Below are 18,777 nucleotides of genomic sequence, written 5' to 3'. Positions count from 1 at the left end.
CCAGACTAATGCCTTAGGTATTATCTTTCCAATTTATACGAGAGGTGACAGGAACGATTCACAAAACTACTGGCCTGTTAGTTTGCTAGATATTTTCTCAAAAATATGTTCACATTAACTATGTAAACAGAAGATTGTTAGAAGAATTCAATGACAAATGGAAATTCTATTACGCTCAGTATGAATAATGGGAGCTGACGGGCGTTTGGAACAGAAAAAGAAAAGCAGTAGAAGGCTTGAAGTGATGGAAAGATTTGTTGTTGCATAGGTTATTTTTTTTCTGTTTAACTCCCACAGAAAAAATTAAAATTAAAAAAATAAATTACTTAAAAACTAAGATCATGGTTTTTGGCACTCAAAGTTCTAAGCATGGATGGTGTCTAGATCAACATGTTATTGAACAAACTCACTATCTGGGCATCCTTTTTAACAAGTTGCTCTCATGGAAAGAGCATAGGGTGGCAGTAAAATTGAAGGCACAGGAAACCATTGCAGCATTAATGAAATTTTATTATAACAAAGGTGGGCAGCTGATTGAACCTACTCTGAAAATTAATTGTAGTAAAGTGATCAGACAAATATGTATGTCATGGAGCTGAAATTTGGGGGACTGACGGCATTACCACACATGTTTTGGAAACAGTGCCGAACAAACATTATTGTCTCCTGCCTTCGGCCCCTACAGCCTTTCTTGCACACACAATCAGGATGGCCTTCAATCAGTACAAGAATGGATTGTGCTCAATTGTGTACTTTGAACGAAATGCTCTACCCCCTATTGAACATTTTCCAGCTTTGTGCCATTTGGGAATGAATGAAAACCATACATGGGAGTCAAGGCTTCATAAATTGGCATGTAGCTATTACATTTCTGATCTGAATACCATCTTTCCTCTGGATAAGAGCCAATTAAGAGACTGGTTATTTTGAACAGACACTAGAAAAGACCTGCAATTAAATTCTCTCAGGGGTTTCCTCTTTCTAAAATAGATTTTAGAGCTAGATATCTGTCCAGACTGAGACTATCCTCTTTAAGAAATGCCTTTATTGGGTAGCATTTTCAAGTTATGCCCACCACAGTTTTGGATGGCTCTTTTAGCAAGGTGCTTCGTGAGCACAGATTGTGGATTTACCCTTTACAGCAAGTTGAAGTCGTTTGTTATTACATTTTAATCTGTTCTCTATATAGTGACCCCAGAGAGATATTCTTGAATCCCTTGCTATCACATGGATATAGGAATGCCTTGGCAGAAACAGTTACCTTTCTTTTAAGTGATAGTAATAGTCATGTTGCTTTGTTTGCTTTTGCAGCAAAAAAGAGCAGGAAGAGAGAATTAGACAAAATTGCTACAAACTGTACTGGAGATTCAGAGTTAAATTAATTATGACTTTCAGTTCAGAGTTTATTTTATTTATACTGCTGAAATCCTTTATTGTGTTGTTGTGCTCATTCATTTGATGTATTTATCATGGACTTTGGCTAGTTAAAAAAAAACTTTCTTGATTGATGATTACATTTTAAGGAAAACAACAGACCTGAAAAACAGTAAGTGCTGGAAATACTCTGTATCTCTAGTTCCTGATTATCATATTATTCATCTTCTATGTATAGCTGGTATCCCTTCAATTTCTTTTCATACTGTGAATATTCGTAAGTGACATCGCACAGCTCAACAGCCTTTTGTTTCATCATGATCCATCTGTGTGTGGCTTTGATCTTGGTGTTTAATGAAGGCATTAATTGACAGCACCTGCAGGAGGAATTTACAGTCTCATGAGCTGTCTGAATTGTGGGATCCACCACTTTTTAAAGGAGAGATAAACCAGGATCAGAATTATTAGGAAATAAATTGAGTGCGCATTTTTACACGTTCCTTATTTTGTTGAATTTGTTTCACTAGCATTGCCTAAATATTATGATTAGTAGCAATTAAACTTGCACTCAACTTCACAGTACTCTGCCATGGACTGTGGTTGGTAGCAGATTGCACAGAGCTGGGCAACTTGTAACTCTTCAGATACTTTGGCTGACAACTCCCATCCTCTGTCACCACTGGCTTTGCTAACTTGGGCAGATGGGATTTACCATCTAAAGTGTCTGCAGTGCCTCTGCTTGTCCACACCTACAACAGTAGCAAGCTGGTCAAGGCAATGAGCACTGAAAGAGAGCGGGAATATTAAGGGGCACTCAAGATCAAAAGCAACGGCTTCCATGCACTAATTTATATTGCTTCAAGATACTATGTGGCTCAACACATTTGAAACAGCCCAAATTATACTGCTTCCAAACTATACTAGCTGATCTACTATATTTTGGAAGAAGGTCTTTTTCTGGATTCTGTATGTTTGTTTTATAACATTTTTGCTGTGAAGAAGAGGCATAGGATTTCTGTAGATACAAATTCACAGTTTTCTATCTCCTAGATAGAAAAATTATTGCCCAATAATCTTATTGAAACCCCTGGAAGAGCATGATATTGTAAATGGATTAACGGAATTTGTTTACCAAACAAACAAACATTGCATGAATAGACAGCTTCATACTCCATAATTAAAAACTAATCCTTATTTCGCAATGAATAACATTTGAACTATAATGTATCTTAAATGGAAAACTATCTTTTTCCTGAAAAAGCATTTTATTAAAAAACAATTTAAATTAAAAACTCAAATTCAAAAAATCTTATTTTTTAAATCGATTTTTATCCATCCTGTGGTGAATTAACAACTACATAACCTACCAGCTATTCCTTTCTTCTAATGGCTTTTCATTTGAGAATTCACACATGATAAACCTAGTGCATATCAATTTGCGTGAATGGCTCCTACTTTCACATGAGGAGAAGGCTTTGTTCAAGTGTTTTTTCAAGCTAAACTATGATGGCTACCATTATATAAGAAAGATAGAAAGTAATGAACATGAGTTAGGTGCAAGATTTGACCTGCCTTCTCATATTTCAGGCTATTCACCATAGCAGCCGTACTAATTATTTGATTTAGCCACAAAGTACTGAGATGGTGTGTACTTAATGGAAAAAATCCAGTGGTCTGCTAATAATCATAGTATTCAAAATAAATGTAAATTAGATGCTCTTCTCCTTGGCACTCTAAGCACACTGTTTCCAACAGTGGGAAGCTTTCAGCCACAATGCAGCTATCTCTCCCCCTTGCTTGTCCCAATCTTTGATGAAGACATACTATCTCAGCTGATGGTTCCACTGTTAAACAGCATGGCTACTAGCAATGGTAGGCCCATCCCTCATGAATGGTTTAATCCTTTGTTCTAAATCTATTAGCAAACTTCACGATATTATGTGGAGATTGCATCTATAAATTGTTTGTTCCATGAATTACTTCCACTTTTGTCTGAAAAGCACTGTCCTTTTCTGCCCCAATTAACATACAATGCCCTTTACAGTTTTCTCAAAATCATCATCGGCAGCAGCAAGGCAATTTCTGTTCCATTTCATAGCAGGGATACTATGTGCGAGTTGTTCAAAAGCAAACATGAAATTGTCAACAGAACCTGAACTGAACAAAGCTGTACGCAGAGGAACCGCTTGCTTCTTCAGATGTATTCGTTCTGGTTCTGGTTCTGCTATAGCTCTTCAAGGCCCAATTTTATTTGGCATACATTTGGAGTCTCCATGACTTCACCTGAGTCCTGCCAGCACCCAGCTGTCTCTGAGCCCTTTGAAAAGAGACTTGCAATTCCATGGATGAGAAATTCAAAATGACCTCAAACTCTGTATTAAGAGCAACAAGACCCATTTAGTCCAACTCCAATATTCTGGTCTGGGGTAGCTGGGCAAGTCTCAAGGGAGGCAAAACCTTGATATTACTTATAGCTGGATCCAATTTATAAGGCGTGCAGCAGAGATGATGGCTGGGGAAAGAGACAAATAGTCTTCAAACAATTAAATTTAATTGTTCCATCTGAAGATTATGTATCTCCTTCCCTGATTATTGTCTCCTTCAAGACGTGAATAAATTGGAACCAGCTATCGGCAGAAGCCATTCTGTTCCCCTGCAACGGAGCCGAGTTCTGAAGAAACATCAGGCTCTCAAATTAACATGAAGCTTTGTTCTAATGAGCTGGTGGCTGCTTTAGATCTGCCACCTTTGAACATCTTTTCAGCAGGCACCAAAGCGGCTGCAGTGCAATTCCACCGTCCTCCTTTTAGACCAACACTTGGCAGCTTTGCCTTGAAGCTGCCAAATCACCTGACCCAAAGCAAACTATAAAAACTAGATCTGTATATCAAGCCACTCTGAGAAAATAGATGGTTCCTCCCATCACCACTTTAAAAATGGCTTCCCCAAAGGAATATTTTCAATTAGAAAGGTTTGGGAATCCCAGTAAGTCAGAGATCATCTGCCATCAAGCTTCCTTCCTTCTGCCTCCCTTAGGTGACCATAGATTGCGTTTAATGAATGAATGAAACAGCATGCAATTTAAAATAGCACTATAGCTATACAAGCAGCATTTCCCCAAAGAATTTATGTGCTACTGCTGCTTGCATAGAATTGAATCATTGATTCCCATGAATAAACTCTGGGACAAGGGTTTTTCCAACAAGCTGTAGCAGAGTTTTCAATTACAATTTACATCAGACATAAACTTCTCAACACCAGTTATTGGGAAACAGAAGTGAAAAGATGCTGTTGTTCTGATCTCCTGCTTGTGGGCTTCCCAAAGGATTGGGCTGGGTATGGAGAAAAACAGGCAGGCCGTCACCCTAGGCCAGCACGGCTTTTGTTCTCCTGGCCTGCTGAGGAGGGTGTGCTCCAGCCTGACATTTGGCACAGGTGCTGCATGTGCCCCTTTCCTCATTGCATGCATATCCCGCCTTTCCTCCAGTAAGTTCAAGGTGATGAACATGGTCCCTCTGTTTTGCCTTCACAGGTAGCCTGCAAGTCGTGATGGAAAGATGAAATCTGGGCCAGGATCCTCCCACCGACACCCTAACCCTAACTGAATTCCTCTGAATGACACTGAATTCCTCCCATCAGCCCTGGTCCAGTTCCCCTTGCTGCCTCTCTGCCCTTGAGTAAGTTGCCGAAATGGCAGAAGGCTTCGGGAAATTCTACCTATCCCTCACAGGGTGTGAACTTTGGTGGAGGACAAGGATGCCTAAAATCTGGCATGTAGATGCTTCTGGGGTTTGGCCCGTTGCCACTAGGAAAACATCCCCGCAGTTTCCTTTACACGTGTTGACTACACACACGGACAGCACAGTATGGTCATTTCTGTCCCTTTGTCTAAATGTGTGAAGCCACAAACATGGTCCTGAGAATTTATTGTGCACTTAATCATGAATAAATTAAATTTGTGTACCACAATAAAGCTGGCATCCCTGTAAGGTTTCCTGCAGCCATGCTTAGCACCTACCATGTTGGCCTCCTCTAATTAATCTACAATCTTTACAAAAAGCACAAAGTCTATGGCAGATCCAGTGCATTCCATTTCCAACAGATAACTGTGTTGAAGGGAAATGTTTTCTGCCTCGAGGGATAAGGACTTAAAGCAAAATGCCCAGACTTCATTCCAAGTCTATATTTGCATGGCATCTCCCATTTTGTCCCTTACAACCTAATAAAACATTGAATTATCTGACATATACTAACAAGAAAAACGGGTAGTGTAGCTAGACAACCAGTATGTGAAAGAGGTAATCCCATCTAAAATAGTTTCATCAGACATGTTAGGTACTTTGCACATAATCTGAGAGAATAAATATTCCACAAACAAGGGAACCGAGTAGCTTCTTCAACTAGCAATATGTGCTAATAAAATCAGTAGGGCCTTGGAGAGCTTGGGAGTAGCCATGAAGACCGCCTCTTCTTGCATCCTCTTGAAATGGGCCACTCGTGGTACGAGAGAAGAATCTTGTGTGAGCCCGGGTAGTCTGTTAGCTGTCTCACTGATCAAAGCTCCAGGGAGACAGCACACCTGGCGATTCCAGGGGTCTTCCCGACATGTGTGTTTTTCCATGTCACGCAACAGGGACTCTCTGACAACTATCACTCTTCCTGTTTGTGGTTGCAAACTTTGGTATCGTTTTCCTTACCAAAGTTGTCACTCTTCCAGAGCTGCTCAGCGTGTTGTGCAGTTCCTTCCTCAAGTAACGGTTTGAGAGTTTGAGAGCTTACATTTACTGTATGCGCAGGCCGTCTTGCCCTCAGGTGAGGAAGCAAACATTGCCCAGAAGTGGCAGGTCGCCTCCACGTGGGGTCTTCTCGGTCCATTCTTCGTGCTACCTTTGTGACGCTGCCTTGGTGGGCTGCTGTGACATCCAGTGCTTTCTCTCGTCTGCACTCAGGGTTAGCGGTACAGTCCTACCAGTGAATGGGAATGTGGTACAAGAAAGAAAACAAAACAGGTGGGCAGGGGGAACTAAGAGGACAAAAAAGAGCAAAGAAGGGGGGAAAACAGCGGAGATCTCCCCCTTGACCTGCCCTGCTGAACGCCTGTTCGCTCTCCCTGGTCACTCGCTCTAGTTGCTTGCTCCCTGAGAGCTTGGCTGCTTGTATCCCAGAGGCCCCAGGCCAGCTGGGGCAGCTTCCTCTGATCTGCTCAGCTAGGAGCCAGGACCCAGAATGAATCACCGCACCCCCCCCCAGCTCCTGGCTGATCAGGCCACTCGCCTTCAGTTGATCGGCTAAGCAGGCAATCAAAGGCAGCCTCAGTGTGTGCTGGTGGAACCGTCTCCTCCATTCCTCTCCCTCCGAGGTTGCAAGGCTGAGGATACTCAGAGTTTGGAATCCCAGCTCTTAGTTCCAACCAGGCTTCCAGATCAGAGCTAAAGCTGCAAATAATCCCATAACCAGCTAGACTCAGGTCGCAAGATTGCACCTGTGGTTTTCCAAGCTTCACATTTTTGGAAAGTTAAAATTACAAGGGTTCTTCAAAAAGTTTCTGCGCTTTTTAAAACTCTATTTATTAAGAATTTCAAAAATAAATCACACAGCTTTTCTGCATGGTCACCTTTGTGATGCATTTTCCCCAGCGTCATACCAATTTTTTAATGCCATCAGCAAAAAATGTATAAAATATTTTTATAAAATAGAAAAGTGTGGAAACTTTTTGAAGACCCCTCATATGTTTGCAAAGATGTGAAATCAAAACAGATGAGGTCCGTGCCAGTAAAACTGTTTCACTGATAACAGTATTACATTGCAAATGTTTATTGTGTGTTTTATTGTATTTTCAAAAATATTTGCTAACATTTAAACATAATGCAATAAATAGGGAAGGAAACAAATTCATTAAACATACTTCCTATATATATATAAAATCATGTAAGTAAAATGAGGAGTTACATAATAAAACAGATACTCCCTTTAATGTCATATTTTGCTTTCCAGAAGTCAGTCACCATCTGAGGCCACCCTTTGAGTGCCTGCTGCAAGAGAGACTCAGGCGGGGGCCTTCTCCATGGTGGCCCCCAAGGCAGAATGCTCTCCACACTGAGGCCCACCTTGTGTCCACACTGTCATGTTTTGGGGCTAAGTTGGGGTGACCCGCAGGATGTTCCGGCACCGAGCGTGTGCCGCTCCGCAGCAAAGCTGCCCAGTCAGCGCGTGAACCATCTACCTGGGCAGCAGGGAGAAGCCCAGAGCGAAGGTGGTGCTGCAGCGAGCAGAATCGTGGCCGCAGGGGACGGGGGATGCCGGAGGGGTGTCAGCTGGGCCCTGGCCTGTCTGCACTGCACAACAGCTGCCTGCAGCATGGCTGCTTTTAAAGTCAGTGCTGACAACTCCTCGCTTTTATGGGAACTAAATTTACCCAGGCACATGCAAAATAAAAATAAGAAGATCAACAAGTTATTCCATTGGCTTTCCTGATCTTCAGCCTGGATTAGCAGTGAGAGGCTGGCAAATTCTTCTAAGGTTTCAGGGCGGCTTTCTGCCCTTCCTTTCCCATCTTGAGCTGAACTCAGGGTGAGTGTTCAACGAACTGCCTTGGGAATGGAGGCCAGAAACAACATCTCCCGCCTGAAGCAACTCTCAAGGTCCAAATGTGTTTTCCAGCTTAATTGTGCATAGAAGTGTCAAAGTCTACAGGCCAGGCCAGACTAGACTCCCAGCTCACTGCACATCTTAGAATATCATCATACTGCCGGCTTCCTGCACTGGCACTGGCCTGTTTTTGCATTAAACGGCATCTCCACCTTTCATCACCAGTATCCGTAAGTCTGTCCTTCGATCGTCTTCCTCCTATCTAGCTGTGTAACAGTAAAATTTTGCCCTGACTAGACCAAGGCTGCCTCCAGGTGAGCGGCACGAATAGTTGATCTTCCCCTGCAAGTCAAAATTGATTTTCCACTCAGTTGGGGGATGTTTCACTCTTGGATGGCAACACTCCTTAGGAAGCAGAGGGGAAGATTTGGTCCACTTGGGGTGCAATCCTGCACGCATGAAGACAGAACAGGTGTTGCACAGCCAGCTCGTGAATGCTGGGAATTGTTGAACCTTTGTCTGTCTATTCATGCACCCTGAGAAGCCATTTGAGTGCATAGTAACGTGGTTCATACAACAGGTGAGCTCACGGGGGGGATTTCTGACCCACAGTAAGCATGCTGGACGTGTGCCAGACACGTGCTGGGCATGCGCCAGTGACATTTTGACCATGCAACCCCCAGGTGGGGGTCATCATGCTCACCCAGGCCCTGAGTTTCCTTTGAGGCTTAAACAAACCTTGCTGAATGCTCTTGCTGAACCCTCATTTTGTCGCCGGGCTCTGCAAGGGCTTTTTAGCCCTCAGATAACCATGGGTAGCCGGGTTTGGACAGCGCAGCAACTTCGGCTCAGAACTGCCTATTCGGAATGTCCCCTGGAGCACATCGTGGCTCATCGTGGTTGAACGAACTACAGTGAGCCAAACACGTGGGCTGAATTCACACACAACCGCAAGCCCCCCTGCAACCTACACGGGCACGGCTGGCTGTATGTGTGGATGCAGCGGACACGGTGAAGCACGGCACGTGTGGTTTCCATGAGGAAACGCCAGCTTGGTGTAGGCTTTCGACACTTCACCATAATTCGTGCCAATGTCTCTGCATGGTTCCCACATTTCTGCCACGAGTTGGGCAGCTGCTGCCCTCCAGTTTTCGCCGTCCTCTTCTGCCTAGCGACTGCTGAGGCGGCTGCAGCCGTGCTCTCACGGGCTGCTTCGTGCTACTTCCACCCCAGTCCCCGAGCTTCCTTCCCAGCGCCCAGCCGCAGCTCTGGGCTGCCAGTGGCAGTGGCATCGTGCCCCAGTCTCTAGCAGCAGTGGCCACAGAAGCAGCCGTGCCGGATGCCCCTGCTGGGTTGCTGCGCTTCGCTGGAGCAGGGCTTGGAGGAGCCGGATGCTTGTCCCACGTGGGGAGCCATTGCTCCCCTCTTTCAAGGCAGCTTTATCGCCCCCGGGGAGGCTGGGTCTCCCGCCCCCTCGTCAGCCAGCCCCGCCACTCCTGCCTCTGTCCCTGGCGCTCTCGGGGGCCGTCCACCAGCCCCGCCGTCCCCTTCATCACCGAGGCTGTGGGATGAGCCAGCCTCCTGCAGCCGCCGGAAAACGTCCTCGGGCTGATGTCCGCACAGGCACCCCTGGGAAGCCTGATCCCACCGGATGCCCTTCCTCCCTCCTTTCTGCCGGTGTGGACGCCCTCTGTGCACCAGGCCACAGTGGGATGCAGCCCGTCCTGTGCATGGCGTGTGTGTGTGTGTGTGTGAATGGACACATGTGCAAAGGTGCAGCTAGGGTAGAGATGGGTGTGCGCGCCACGGCAGCACAGGGAGTGCTTGTGCAATGCTTCTCTAGTGCAGCCGTGACACTCTGGAAGCAGGCGGTTGTTTTGCAGAGCGGCAGAAAACAAGCCGAAGAGGGAGCTGGCTGAGCTCGCGCCCTGGGAAGCACGTGGGCCAGGCAGGGGCGGGGGGGGGGGGGCAGGCAGCAGCACATAGCGGAGCACTGTCCCCGCCATGTCCTGCAGAGTGGCGCTGGACAGCAACTGGGAAACCAGCCCTCTGTGGCATCACCCGCCCTCTGGAGCATCGTCCTTCGCCCCCTCAAGCGCCCCCGCCACCCACCCAGTCCTGGGCTGCCCGGCCGGTCTGCTCTCTCTGCCAGCCAGCTGGCCGCCCCCTCCCTCGCTCCGTCCCTCCGGCGGGTCGCTTGCTCCCACCTTCTGCCCGGCCACAGGGCTCTTGTGAGAGCCCAGCCAGACACTGGCGGGGGCACAAGGGGGGGGCGTGAGCGAGCAGGCAAGCCGGCCACCAGCGGCTCTGGCTGGCCGAGTGACTGGCCAGCAGGCGGGTGGGTGGCCAGGGCCGTTGCAGGAAGCAGGGGTGGCCGAGGCAGCCGGCGGTGCGCCTGCCTGCTGCTTCAGAGATCCCTGCCGGCTGCTTCCTGGCCGCTGGTCGGGCTCCCTGGAAGAGCCGCCAGAAGCAGAAGGAAGGCGGCAGCGGTGGCCCCCTGGAAGGAAGCAGGGCAGGGAGAGCAGCAGCCTTCACCTCCCACCCCACCCCAGCCAGACATGGGAGCTTTGGCCTGACAGGGCTGGCCCCGGGAATGCCCCCCCCCCCCGCCCACAGTATGTGGGGCACCGACAATCGTACATTTGACAATTCTAACGTCTTTCTTGTTTAGCCTGGGTTTTCCCAGGCATTACCTTGCCCTAAAATTGCTGTGCTTAAGGAATAATCTATTGTTTGACCTTTTTCCTTCCCTTCCCTTTTTGTTGCAAATCATTTTGGGCTTTTTGAATAGAAAGTAGTATATAATTTTTAAAATGAATAAGTTAATATTATTATATTGTACAATATCATTATAGTGGCATACAATAATTTAAAAGCAATAAATAATAAATATGAGAAAACCGTATTAAAATATTAAAAAGACCTGCCTTTCCTCACTTCAAAAAAGATAGAGAGGAGACACAATGTTAACTCTGAAGGGAAAGCATTCCAGTATTTGGGAGAGATGCAGGATAAAGTCATTTCATGCATGCCCAGCAAATGCCCTCCTGCAAACTTGTCCAAAGTGCCATTTCAGGGGAAAACAGGGGAAGGGGAGGGTCTTCTGAGGGAAATAAAACATTTGCAAGATGTCAAAGAATTCTGAGAATAGCGGTGGACTTTCTCAGGGAACCATTCCATGCATCTCTGCTTCCAGCTTCAATGGATCAGCTGCACAGCTCAGATTATCTGCAACGATCTACTCAATTTGCGCCATAGCCCGTCCCCGTTCTTGGGGACATGCTCCCAAGTAACTGAATAAGCTTATGGCCGGAACCTGGCCTTCTGCAGCTGAGCAGCTGCTGGACGGTTGCCACCTTGCTCGCACACCTCTGCGCCCTCTCCCAGCCATGGAAAGCGCACAGCGGGCAGGGGGAGGCGGCAGGCATGGTCCTGGGGGGGATTGCAAAGTCATCTCCTCTCCCTCTTTCTCCTCTCCCTCTTTCTCTGCATGTGCATAAGGATGCATGAGTGTGTGTGCATGTGTGTGCGCGCGTGTGCGCACATGCATGCTCCCCTCTTCTAAGTCTGATGGTTGTGATAGATGTGACATCGGCTAGAGGCACCTTCAAGGGACCAGGGCTGGCCGTGACTCCATGCCAGTGTGCAGGGATGTCCGTCGCCCAGGAAGCGGGGGCTCCGTGGCAAAGGCAGGCTTCCATCTCCTGGACCCGCTTGGCTGCAAAGCGGCCCCGTCCGAGGCACCACCCCGGGGAGGAGACGTCGGCACGCAACACGGAGGCGCGGCAGATGCGCGCACATGCAGGCTTGCGCGTGCCGTCTCCAGGCCTCCGGGTGCCCTTCTCGGGCGTTTCTCTGCAGCAAATCATCTCCCCCTTCCTAATCTTTTAGATTCACGCTCCCAATTTCCTCCCCACTAGACTGTCCCGGTGCAAAATGGAAGGCAGGGCTTTTACTCCTTGTCGTGTGGAAGGCATGTGGCCCCGTGCTGCTTGCCATGAAAGGGTGAGAAAAGCGGCACTTGAAGGAAAAATTTTGAGATATGGAGGAGCTGTTTTTCTTTGCATCCAGTCATCCGATCATATGCTGGGGAAGAAGAAAAAAGATCCTTGGAACACGTGGATTCTGCCACTTGTAGAAACAGACCCCGTCTGAATCAGTGCTGGGCCTTTCCTGCCAGTAACAGGAGCAGCAGCCGCAGTTTGGATGCATTAGACACCAACCTTCTTCTTCTTCTTTGTTTGTTTGTTTGTTTGTTTGCTTTCTATCAATCCCATTTTTTCAAAGTTTGAATCAGGTGAGTGGAAACCCAGCTCTTGGCAGCCTGCATGGAGACAGTTTCTTTGCCAGCCAGAGAGGAATGTTTCCGGAATCCTCCGCATCTCAATTTCTCCCTGGATTTTTGCAGTCCCAAATTACTTCAAAGCAGAATCAATGCATTATGAATCTTCAGAATTTTATAAAGTGAAGTGCAATTCCCTGCAGCTTCCAATTATTTTCCATCTGCTGTATTTATCAGCATGAATGTGGGCACTGGTAAAAACATCGAGGGATCGGCCTTGACGGAAGCACATGTGAGATCATATGCGGACTGGTTTGTGCGGTGTTGACGGGAAATGCAAATACAGAATTGTATGGCTGAATAAAACACTGCAAAAAGGCAGAGTGGCCACTTGTGCATCTTAAACATGCACTACAGAAAATGACACACTGCAGAAGGAATGAAAAGAAGAAGACAGTGTACCCCCTTCCTTAGTCAAGAATTAAATGCGTGTGCACTTTCTGTCTCCCACTGCAAAAGGTTCCCAGCACTGTTAATAGAATCACAGAACCATCACCCTAGAAATGGTTGAGGATTCAGCTTGGTTTTTTTTCTTTTTAAATAAGAATTTGCAAAATTTTCAGATTTCTTAATCAACAGACTGGGATTATATGTATGGAACAGTTTTCTAAAATATAAACAGATCCCACACAGCCATAGAGAAGGCACTGCGTGCTTAACTCCGCTCAGAACCAAACTAGCTGTGGTGTCTTTCACGCCTGGCCCTTTAACATTTTTGACTCGGTGGGCACATCTAGAATTTTGTAAGGATGCTGTGTGTGGTCCCACACAATGACTGCCACAGGAAGGATCCTTCCAGTAATAAACGACAGCAGTTGCACACTTTTTAAAGAGTGAGAATAAGCACGGGGGAGCAATCCAGGATGTGATACTGGAGGAGTCAAGGGTTCTTTGCTTCCACTACATCTGTGATGTGGCTCAGGTCCTCTGTACTTCTGATTTGCTCCTGGAGTAATGCTTCACGTGATCCATGCAAGCAAAACAAAGCTGTTGCATTTCACTTGCAGCCAAAACCCTTCTCATACAGGGTTGAAGCCACGCTCTCCGCAAATAATTCAAGGAGTACCACACCCTATTGCTCATCCTTCTATCTTTCATCCTGGCAATTTTTGGTTCCTCTGAGGAGCAAGTTCAAGAAGACCCCAAAAACATATGTCTGATTTTTTAAAAAAGCTTTCCTTTCTGAAGAGTGATGAAATAGCAGCTGAAAAGCAACCGGAAGCAGTATTTATTTACATGCCGCATTTCTGCTAATGCACTCAAGGTGCTGAGGCACAGTTCAGAAAAATGGCTCACTATATTATAAACCTAATGATACAGTGTTATTTGGACGCAACAGAAAAGAACATAGCGAGATCCTCAGTGCAGAGACACCCACGGCCTGGTGTGAAGTTCATTGCGCTACAGAGAATGGTCAGGAACATGAGGAAGCATTAAATCTAAACCGTGGATAGAAACTATGGAGGGAGACAGTGGAGAGTCCTGCTTGTAAGCATGTACCAGCTTCATGGCAAGTCCTGATCACCTTCAGAAAATCAAGAACATCCCTTTCTGTAAATTGAAAGAGAAATTATTGCTGCTAATGACTATGATAGTTATGTGAAGGCAAGAGAACTAGTATCCCTTTGGCCCTTTTTTTAACGTCGGTGTCGGTGTCGAATATTTGGTTGTCGGATATGAAGAAAAGTCAGCTTTGCAATTCATCCAGTGCCACAGGGTCATTCTTCTCCTAACTACTTTTTTCTCTCCTGAGCATCACCCTATCTATCTTGCCATGTGGCCCATAAAAAAGAAATACTACTCCTGCCTAAATTCAAAGGGTAAAATAGTGGACTTGTGTGTCATCTTTACAACCTGGATTGATGCTCCCCATTACATTCAGGATACCTTTTCGAGGGAGGGAGGGAGGTTCATCAGTTGAAATATCTTGGAAATTAATACGCATCCTGGGCATGCTCTGCTTAAGGACAGGCCCCATTCTTCTCCGGCTCTCTGTGTTACCTGACAGTCTTGCTTCCTTCCCCATCTGCTTGTCTTTTCTCGTGGGAGCGTCTGTGGCTTAGCAGTGGAGCCCCTCTTTGCATGCAGGACTTCCTGGCTCTGATCCCCAGCAGTTCCAGGTAGGGATGGAAAAACTCTTGCCTGAAATCCTGGAGAACAACTGCCAGTCTCTGTCAGCGCTGGACTAGATGGAACGAGGGCCAGGCTCAAAATCAGTGCGCTTCCTATATTCCCAGGTGTCTGAGAGCAAAAGGCCTGGCTGAGTGCAGGACAGAGGTCATATTCGAAATGCGGATATGTTTTTAATATACATGCAACTCAAAGGTCAAGCCCTCGTGAAGTCTGAGATTCAGTCCTTGACACCTCCAGTTAGAAAGGATTTAGGCTACTAAGATTGAAGAAGGTCTCCCTGGAGCAACACTGGCCCCCTGAATAGGCTTACTGAGTAGGTACTCAGTTTGGGTATAAAACTAGGCATTACATAATTCAGCCAATTATAAATGCAATTTTCTCTTTTCAAAAAAGATGAAATAGACACGAAGGACCCCATCTAGGTGCAGCCCAAACCTCCTTGACAGCTGGTCAGAGGGACTTTTCAGTCTTCATTCCCATTGTAGTCTGTACCCTCTGCCTACAATTTCCATGGTAAGAAATGCTCGTGTTGGCAATTGGTATCACACTACTTTGTTATATTCCACCATTTTTGCTGGTGCTAACATGTGCTCTGTTTTCTGCCCTCCTTTTGCTTTAGTGGCCAACTCATGCAGAGGCAGACAAATCGAAGTGAAAAGCTATTTTACACGGGCCTGTGATGTTGCTTTATCAGCACCTCCCACCCAAGTTCCTGGACCACCTCAGTGTATGGAACAAATTGCTTCATCGGCTCAAGGCTCAAAGAGAGACGGCACTTCCCAGAACTCACCAGCTCAGCAAGGAGACGCTCCGGCCCCAGCTGAGCTAACAGCCGGCAGAGGCATGTTGCACCTTCTCTTCAGAGAGGCAAGCTCCGTGCACGGGAGCAGGATCTGAGGTGTCACGTACTGGAGGATCGGACTTTCGGAGGCTACGCAAGTCTCCCCACAGGGCATGACAAAAGTCAGTTTTACAATATTTACCTACAAGATTATCTGGTCAGAAAAGGACTTGCTCTGGCAAAAAAGAAAAAGTGGAACGTAATTATCGGCCTGGTGTTAGTTAAAAAGGATTATCCTGTAAAAGGGAAGATCTCAGCAGGTTTAATCAGCATTGAACAGAAAGCTGTTGGTGGCCTGGAGAGACACCAGGGTTCCCTTTCCCAAGCAATTAGTGTCTTGGCTGACATGGACCAGAGCCATTGCTGTGTTAAGAGGACCCATAGGATTGCCCAAGGGGACACTTAGAACATAGAAACAGAGCGCGTCAGAAGGGGTCTTCTGGGCCATCTAGTCTGACCCCCGGCTCCAGCCGGCTCCGCTCACGACATGCCCTCCATGTGCATGTCCAGCCTGTCCTTGAACACCTTCACCAATGGGGCCTCAACCACCTCCCGGGGAAGCCCATTCCACACCCTTGGGGTCCCAACTGTCAGGAGGTGCTTCCTGGCATCCAAATGGAGCCTGGGCTCCCTGAGCTTGGCTCCGCTGGAGCACGTCCTGCCTTCCTCTGCACTTGATATCTTCTACTTGAAGTGTTGGCCAGCTGAAGTTCAGTTTAAAGATGAAGAACCACAAGAAAGGACATGAAAGCAGCAGATGGGTTTGCCCCTTTGGGCAAGTCACTGTGGAGGTGAAGATCACTCAGGCTGAGCCCCAGAAATCACGTTCCAAACCCACAGCAGAAAAAGTTACTGTCAGCGACCAACAAGTCTGCCTCCTCCATTACCACCAGCAGCACCACTGCCTGGGATCCCATCCTCCATGCCTCCTGTTTGCCCAGCTGGAGAGCCCCGGTGGCCCGGTCCAGCTGTGCGCATTGCACAACGCTGCACCACACCGGTGCTTCTCCTTCTTGTTTTCATCATTTGCTGCAAAGCCATAAAAAGGAAGCCACTGAGGAAAGAAGAGAATGGAATGGGTCAAGCTGAAATTGCAATGACCACTTCCCAAAACAACCAGGACGTTGGCCGTAACCATGCAGTGGGGCAATTTCTGAGCCTTTCCCTTGAATAGTGAACCTTCGGAGCACAGCTGGCATATGCAAGTCGGGGGAAAATAGCGATGAGAGAAGCCCCGTGGCCAAGGTCTTCGTTGCCGAAAACAGCACACACTTTCGTGGTTCTGAGAAGAAAAGCAGGCAATCCTTTGCCGGTTGTCACAGTGGAGGGATACATAATCCGTCAGTCATGATTACTCTGAGAAAAGAGTCACTGTATGGCACATAATCTGAAAGTGCTCGGCCTCCATCTTTCTTTCCTTCGTTCTTCCTTTCCCTCTTGTTTTGATAGATCATTAAAAATTGTGTTCTAGTAGGAAAAAAAAGAACCATAAGAAAGGAGAGCAGACCCCATCAGCAGTGCCCACCTGGACAGTGAGCTGATCAGCAGATCTACCTGCTTGCAGTAGAGAGATGTGGGACCTCTCTCTTTAACTCCTAGCCCTGGTGTCCATTTAGCCATTCATCTCTCGCTCTCTTTGGTGATGTGTTTCCTCATTTCTGGCGCAGGCTGCATGGCCATCCCATGGCTGATATGGCCCTGATTTTGTTTATTCTGCACTGGCACATGTAAGCAGATCATGACGTCGTTATTTGTTTTTCGGCGCCAGGCAAAGACCTTTTCATTTAAGCGTCATTTTAATTGTTAATATTATTGGATTTTATCTGGCCAGGGCGACTTATTTCACATTGTTATTTTTGTGTTTTAACTTTATGTCTACACTTTACAAACATCTTAATTTAAGGTTATAATTTAATGTTTGTATTTTAACTTAATGTATTTGTATTTTAACTTATTGTTGTAAGCCGCCCTGAGGCTTCGGCGAATGGGGCGGCATAGAAATGTCGTAATAAATAAATAATAAATAAAATGGCGGGGCTCCTCAGCTTATTGTGGGGGACCTGCTGGAAAAGTTGACTGGGTGGTTGGACCATATTATTTCCATCTTGGGCAATGTATGCCGAGTGCTTTTCGCCTCCGGGCTCATCGTAAGTTCTTGCATTTGGCTTTTACAGCCCTAAAACGGGGGGCTGACTCCCCCATATTATATGCCCTCCATGCAGCATCAGAGGCCTTTCTCCAGCTGGGCCTCTTTTACAAGCAGGTAGTAGACAGTTTTCCCTAAAGAGGCTTCTCAAGCCCGAACACTACATTCCAAATGGCAGAGAACCTGTTTCAGCCCAGTGGCTGAATTCCCCTCTGGAAAAGGTCTTAAGGGTTGCACTTCAGTGGTGGGCGGAGCCAGAGCCTAAAGGGAAGGAGCCAAGTCCAGAAAATTTAATTTAGCTTGAAGCTCCCACTGTCAGCAAGTAAGACACCGTTTAAGATATCTTTAAGAATTGAGAAATACCTGAATAATAGTCAGGAAATCACCAACAGCTGGTGGCTAAAGGAAAGGCGGTCGGATCAGGACTCAGCCATCTGGTGAACTCTGGGTTCAGGGGGAGGGTGGATTTGCTCTTTAGACCCCATCCTTCCCACCTTTGTCCTATTCCTTCAAGCTTTTCTTCAGGAAGCCTTGAGTTGATTTTGCTTGGTTTTTTTCAGATTTGTGTCTTGTCCACCCCTGATTTAAATGGGTTAATAAATACAGTTATATTTCTATCCCGGCTTTTTTCCTTCCAAGGAACTTAAGGCAGTGTACATAATTCTCTTTTGACTCTCAATCTTATCCTCATAACAACAGCCCTGTGAGGAAGGTTAGGCTGGGCGTCTGTGACTGGGCCAACAAGACCCTGTGAGCACCATGCCTGAGTGGGGACTGGAACCCCGATCGCCCGAGTCCCACTGCGGTATTTTAACCACTGTGTCCCACTGACTTTCAGGGCTTCGAATGCACAGAATCTCGAAGGACTCTTTTCCGTGTGAACAGCCATCAAAGTGTTCATTCATGCTATACTGTAGGATGTTCCTACATCTGAATGGAATTGAACCCTTAACCACAGTAAATAGTCAGGTCTATTGTCCTAAGCCACTGCAGACAAAGCTATCAGAGAGCCTATCTTATAATAGTGAAAATATCAGCATCAGTTTCTAATCTGCATAACAGGAATAGTAACAACCAGCACTGTGGGCTTGCTGTTAGAATTAGTATCACAGGTCCTGGGTAGTACTTGCAAAAAGCAAAAAACTGTTCCCTCAATTTCTAAACCAGCCTCCATCCTCTAGGAGTTTTTGTTTTGTTTTGTTTTTGGACATGCAAGCGTGTGATGGCATACCATTTCCTCAAGAGTAATCCCCACAGTGGCCTCACACAGCACTAACTTTGTAATGCTTGCCATATCAAGTTTCCCTTTACATCTGGATGGACAGGAGGTTGCCATCTGGTGTGAACCAAGTC

The 18,777-nt window shown here is 46.6% G+C and overlaps 1 protein-coding gene across 1 annotated transcript in view; it reads left to right on the top strand.

The window, feature by feature from the left end:
• Positions 1-18,777, top strand: part of LOC123025177 (ankyrin repeat and fibronectin type-III domain-containing protein 1-like) — a 146,265-nt gene that overhangs the window by 68,707 nt on the left and 58,781 nt on the right. The window lies entirely within an intron of this gene.

This window comes from Varanus komodoensis, unplaced genomic scaffold (assembly GCF_004798865.1).
Source record: "Varanus komodoensis strain SLA01 unplaced genomic scaffold, ASM479886v1 scaffold26, whole genome shotgun sequence".
Lineage (NCBI taxonomy): Eukaryota > Metazoa > Chordata > Lepidosauria > Squamata > Varanidae > Varanus > Varanus komodoensis.
The sequence above is the reverse complement of the archived record's forward strand: the minus strand, read 5'-3'. Positions and strand labels throughout refer to the sequence as shown.